Source organism: Protopterus annectens, chromosome 6.part1, assembly GCF_019279795.1.
Source record: "Protopterus annectens isolate FY-2018-M chromosome 6.part1, PAN1.0, whole genome shotgun sequence".
Lineage (NCBI taxonomy): Eukaryota > Metazoa > Chordata > Ceratodontiformes > Protopteridae > Protopterus > Protopterus annectens.
This window is the reverse complement of record NC_056738.1, coordinates 67,417,881-67,423,880: the sequence shown is the minus strand read 5'-3', so window position 1 is coordinate 67,423,880 and position 6,000 is coordinate 67,417,881. Positions and strand designations below refer to the sequence as shown.

Genomic DNA, 6,000 nt, shown 5'->3' with positions numbered 1-6,000 from the left:
AGCCTCTACTCTGAAAATTAACCACAATGTCCAATTCATTATTAAAATTCACCTCCCCAGTACTTAACCGACTTGCTCTTATAAACTGACTTTTTAATACACCTCTGTATATATGTCTAGGATGCATACTTTCATAATGCAAAAACCAGGTGGCTTGTGCATCCTTTCTACACATTTTCTTCTCAAATGTATTAGGATGCATATTAATACTAATAACATCTAAGAAATGAATGTTTTTACATGAAGAATTAATGTCAAATACTAAGAAGTTAACACTTTCTTGTAGTGCATCAACATAATTTCTAAGGTTAACAGCGTCACCCTTCCACTAAAGAAACACATCATACACAAATCTCTTCGGAAACAGATGGTGTGCTCCTAAAGGTTCCATCAGCATTATAGATGTTAATTTCCTCCCATCTAGCCAGTACCAAGCTGGCATATGTATTAGCTACAGGGGTGCCCGTAGCAACCCCTGAACGCTGATGAAGTATTGATCGTTAACATAAATAAATTATTAAGTACAACATCCATCATCATACAAAGTAGTTCTGTCTTACTATTAGAGAAAGTACTGTGATTACATAAAAATTATCTCAAAGCTTCTAAGCCAAAGTCATTGGGTATGACTGCAAATAATGATTTGACATCTAATGTAACCATCATAGTATCACCAACACTAGTACAGTCAGCCCAACTTTTTAGGATTATATAAAAAAATCTGTAGTACCTTTTATAAAGCTTGGGCTAAATTTTAACAAAGGTGAAAGTTGATTTTCTAAATACTTGGAGATAGCAGCAGTTATCCATCTACCCCCCCCCCCCCAATACAATTGGCCTCATCAGGGGTAGCCTCAAGTTTCTGTGGATTTTTGGTATTCAATATAACAAAGGTACCACTGGGCTGGCATTATACAAATTGTAAGTTTCTGGTGTTATAGACCCCTCCATTAGTAAGTCATAGAGGAAAAATTTAACTCAGTCACAACAGTAACAAAACTCTTACTGATTTGTTCAAAAGAACCATCTTGTCCTAAAATATCAAACATCCATTCATTATATTGTGCAGTGTTCATTACTACAACTTTACCACCCTTATCGGCTTGTTTCACAAATAAATTATCATTTCTAGCCAAATCAAGCATAGCTTTGTGTTCATTAGCATTTAAATTGTAATATTTCAATTTCACATTACTGTGAAAATAAATATCATAAATTTGTTGCTCACACACATTATAAAAAGCTTTTACTGTTGGTGTACTTAAGGGTATAAAAAGTACTAGACCTCCTCAGCACATTCACGGTTTCATCAGATGAATTCTTATAAAATTAATTTAAGATCAATATTTCTTAAATAACCTAAGTTCAGTTAAAAGTTCACTGATCTTGGCTTGATATTGTGGTATAAATTACATACCTTTACTTAACACATTACTTTCATTTTCATTAAGTACATAGCTAGATAAATTCACAATATGAGAGTTCATAAAAATTAAGGTTTTCATATGTCCCCTGCTCCTGGTAACAGGTCCTACCGTGGAGTGTGCTGCTGACTTGGATTTCAACTTCTCCCTGTCTGCTCCGACCTCTCACACGTTGTCTCACTTGAACTGGTTGTTCTAGCTGAAAACAGGTAGTGAAAAAAGTAAAATAAATAAAATAACAAAATGTCCCAAAAGTCATTGTGGTAAACCCCCCACCCCCCCCCACCCCCGTCTGACTTTTTTTTGGACCAGGCAACACTGGTTCTCTCTTCATGTAGGAAAACCTGAAATAGCTGCAAGATATACACCAACAGTAAAAACTTTTTACAATGTGTGTGAGCAACAAATTTATGATATGCATCTTCACAGTAATGTGGAATTGAAATATTACAATTTAAATGCTAATGAATACAAAGATATACTTGATTTGGCTAGAAATGAGAATTTAGTTGTGAAACAAGCCGATAAGGGTGGTAAAGTGTAATTAACACTGCACAATATAATGAATGGATGTTTGATATTTTAGGACGAGATGGTACTTTTGAACAAATCAGTATGAGTTTTGTTACTACTGTGACTATTTAATAGAGTTAAATCTTTCCTCTATGACTTATTAATGGAGGGGTCTATCACACCAGAAACATACAATTTGTATAATGCCAACCCAGTGGTACCTTTGTTATATGGTTTACCAAAAATCCACAAAAAATTAAGGCTGCCCCCAATGAGGCCAATTGTATCGGGGGGGGGGGTAGATGGATTACTGCTGCTATTTCTAAGTATTTCGAAAATCAACTTTCACCTTTGTTAAAATTTAGCCCAAGCTTTATAAAAGATACTAGAGATTTTTTACATAATCTAAAAAGCTGGGCTGACTAATAGCATTAATGATACTATGATGGTTACACTATATATCAAATCACTATTTACAGTCATACCCAATAACTTTGGCTTAGAAGCTCTGAGAGAATTTTTACATAATTATAGTACTTCTCTCATAGTAAGATAGAACTACTTTGTATGATGATGGATGTTGTACTTAATTTATGTTAACGATCAAAACTTCCATCAGCATTAAGGGGTTGCTATGGGCACCCCTGTAGTTAATGCATATGCCAACTTGGTATTGGCTAGATGGGAGGAAATTAACATCTATAATGCTGATGGAACCTTTAACACACATCTATTTCTGAAGAGATTTGTGGATGATGCGTTTCTTTTGTGGAAGGGTGACTCTTAACCTTAGAAATTATGTTGATGCACTACAAGAGAGTGTGTTATCTTCTTAGTATTTGACATTAATTCATGTAAAAACATTCATTTCTTAGATGTTGATATTAGTATTAAGATGCATACTAATACATTTGAGACTAAAATATTGAGAAAGAATGTACAAGCCACCAAGTTTTTGCATTATGAAGTATGCATCCCAGGCATATATACAGAGGTGTATTAAAAAATCGGTTTATAAAAGCAAGTCTGTTAAATACTGGGGAGGTGAATTTTAATAATGAATTGGACATTATGGTTAACAATTTTCAGAGTAGAGGCTATACAGATACTTTACTTGACTTTTTATATTATCAATTGGTTAGTGAGAGATTTGGTTCTTTGCTATTAGCATACATATAAGGTTGCAATCAGCGTATGAACAGAAAGAGAGAACATAAATTGGGTTATATGCTGAAGTTCAATTGCCACATGAATACAATTAAAATATTACTAGGAATTGGTCTATTTTGAAGTCTAATTCTGAAGTTAATAATATAGCTGGTGAATGACCTAAGTTTATTTATAAAAGAGAGAAGAATTTAAAACAAATTATTTGTAACAGAGATGAGAACAACCTTTGCTAAGAATAATACGTTTCATAGATTAGGGACTGTTCCATGGCTTAACTGTGTTTACTGCAGTGAAATAAACATGGATATTAATTTCATGCATCCAATAAAGAAAAACTTTGCATCTGGCTCCTGTTATACAGAAATCATAGTGTATATTGCTAACTGTGTTAAATGTCAGTGTTTTTGGCATAACAAATGTGAAATTCAAAGGAAATTGGAGCTCATCTTTCGGACATTCGTAGGGGTATGGAAACTAATGCCCTATCAAAACACGCATTAGCAAAAGGGCACAACATAAATTCAAGTTTAGAATTTTGCAAAATTTATCTTTAAATTTGCGTGGTGGAGACATTGTAAATGCCAGAGTTGGCCGAGTATAAATGATCAACTACTTAAGGTCTGACACATTACCTGGTTTCAACTCAGCTAACACTATTAAACCTGTTTTGACAGCCAAGCACGAAATTATTTGTTGGCTTGTAAAAAAGAAGTTATGTACCTACCATAATGTTCCATGTTTGTTGTCCTTCATCTTGCCTTCTTTCTTGCTGGTTGGGTTCGGAACTGATTCTCATCTCAGACTTGACCGATTTACTATAGCTCGAGAGCTTATACTGGCTCTAAGCTAACCCCTATCCCAACATGCCAAGCGGTAGCTACCCATATCTCATTTGTAATGGCCCACACTAGACTATCATAGTAAATGCAAATTTTACTAAGCCCCTACACATTCAAGGTTAGGAAGGAAAGAGGAAAAACAAGGCATGGTTAACTAACCTGGTATGTCAGCAGGAAACTCAACCAGTTTAACCAATGAAGGAATTCCTCTTGATCCCCCCGGAAGGAGGGGGGGGGGGGGAGACGCAAGAAGCAAGGCGAGATGAAGGACAACAAACATGGAACGTTATGGTAGATACATAACTTCTTTATGTTATGTTGTCCCATCTCGCCTTCATTCCTGCTGGTTGGGACCATGTCCCCAGCACCTGGTTCTTGGGTGGCTCACTGGAACAAACTCTTCAGGACCGTGGCACCAAAGGATGCCCTGTTCCGGGAAACCACATCCACTTTGTAATGAGTGATAAAGGTATGAGGATTTGCCCATGTTGCTGCTGCACAGATTGAATCTAAAGGCAATTTGGCTTGGAAGGCAACAGAGGTAGCTAAGGCCCTGGTTGAGTGTCCTCTGGCTTTCCCTGGAAGCTTCTTTTTATACACATCGTAATGAATATTTTTTTGTTTCTAAATATACCCTTTTTTTAGACCGGTTTAATGAGTTAATAAGGAGGTATTGGAAACAGGTGAAAAAAGAGGTTCCATCACTTTCACAAATAGAATTAAGGTTTTTATTTCAAAGAGGACAGAATCTAAAAGACTTCTTGGTTCATAGTAAATATTTTAAACCAAAAGAAAGAGCTACCAAGAGTCTAATACAATTTGGAACCTTTCCGTATGGAAAGTGTTCCATCTGCCAACATATAACAACTTTTGAGAAAAAAAAAAAGGAAAAAAAATTGAGATTCAAGGGACTTTTACCTGTACAAGTAGAGGAATTATTTATGCTATAGGATGTTCGTGCAATAAATATTATATAGGTGAAACTAAAAGAAGCATAAGTGAAAGAATAAAAGAACATGTCAGGGATACTGAGAAAAACAAAGTTATAAGTCCCATAGCAGAACATTTTAATAAAGTACATCTAGGTGATACTAAGAATTTAAAAGTAACAGTTTTACAGCAGGTTATACAACATTTTGGATGTGTAGAAATGTTAAAACATTCACTTAGAAAAAAGGAATCTATTTTTATTATTAAATATAATACCCTACAGCGTATTGGTGTGAATAAAGAATGTAATTGGCAAAGCTTTATTCAATGACGTTTTAGTTTTAAGAAAAGTTTATTTGATTTTTAGTCAATTGAATGTAATTAATTAATTGAAGATAATTGATTGGTGATGTTAATGTATTAAAAGAAGTTTTAGAAAAAAAAAAAAAATTTTACTCTGTAAAGGCTGGTTGTGGCAGAGGCGCCAAGAGATTTTTATTTTGGAATAAAATATGTTTGGTGAACAAGATACTACTGGTCTCTTTTCGGTTTTGTGGTTAAGTACACACAACTTGTGTGCCCGTCCGTAAGGGACATTTTTTGGCAACACAAGTCGCATTTTTAAAGCCAGGGGGTTTTGACTATTTGGACATGCTGGATAACTAGAAAGAGATAACAGCAAAAAATAAGGCTAACGGCTAGCAACACACAAGGATCTCACTTTTTTTTTTTTTTTTTTTAATGGACAAAAGAAGAAAGAAAAAGAAGGGGGAGAGCCGCTAAGTAAAATGGCAACTCCCCCAACAGGAGAACCTCTAACTTAAACGGCTACTCTAACAGGGTGTGGAAAGAAAGAAAGAATCCTCTAAGTTAAATAGGTTCAAGGGGAAAGCAAGGCCTAAGAAAAACTGACGGCCAAGAAAAACCAAAAACAGCAGAGAAAGGTCAGAAGGTCGTTAGACTAAAAGGGGATTAATAGCGACACTAACAAGGTAATTAAACCAGTAAAAACATGGAAAAGATGACCGTGATATATGAAAAAACTCTAAATACTTAGCCTGAGCCAGTAGTCGCAATCTTGACGCTGCAAGCAGCAAACGAGATCTGGGTAGCTACCGCTAGGC

The 6,000-nt window shown here is 35.2% G+C and overlaps 1 protein-coding gene across 2 annotated transcripts in view; it reads right to left on the bottom strand.

The window, feature by feature from the left end:
• PPIG (peptidylprolyl isomerase G) overlaps positions 1-6,000 on the bottom strand; it is an 898,166-nt gene that overhangs the window by 805,822 nt on the left and 86,344 nt on the right. The gene's annotated exons all lie outside the window — the stretch shown is intronic.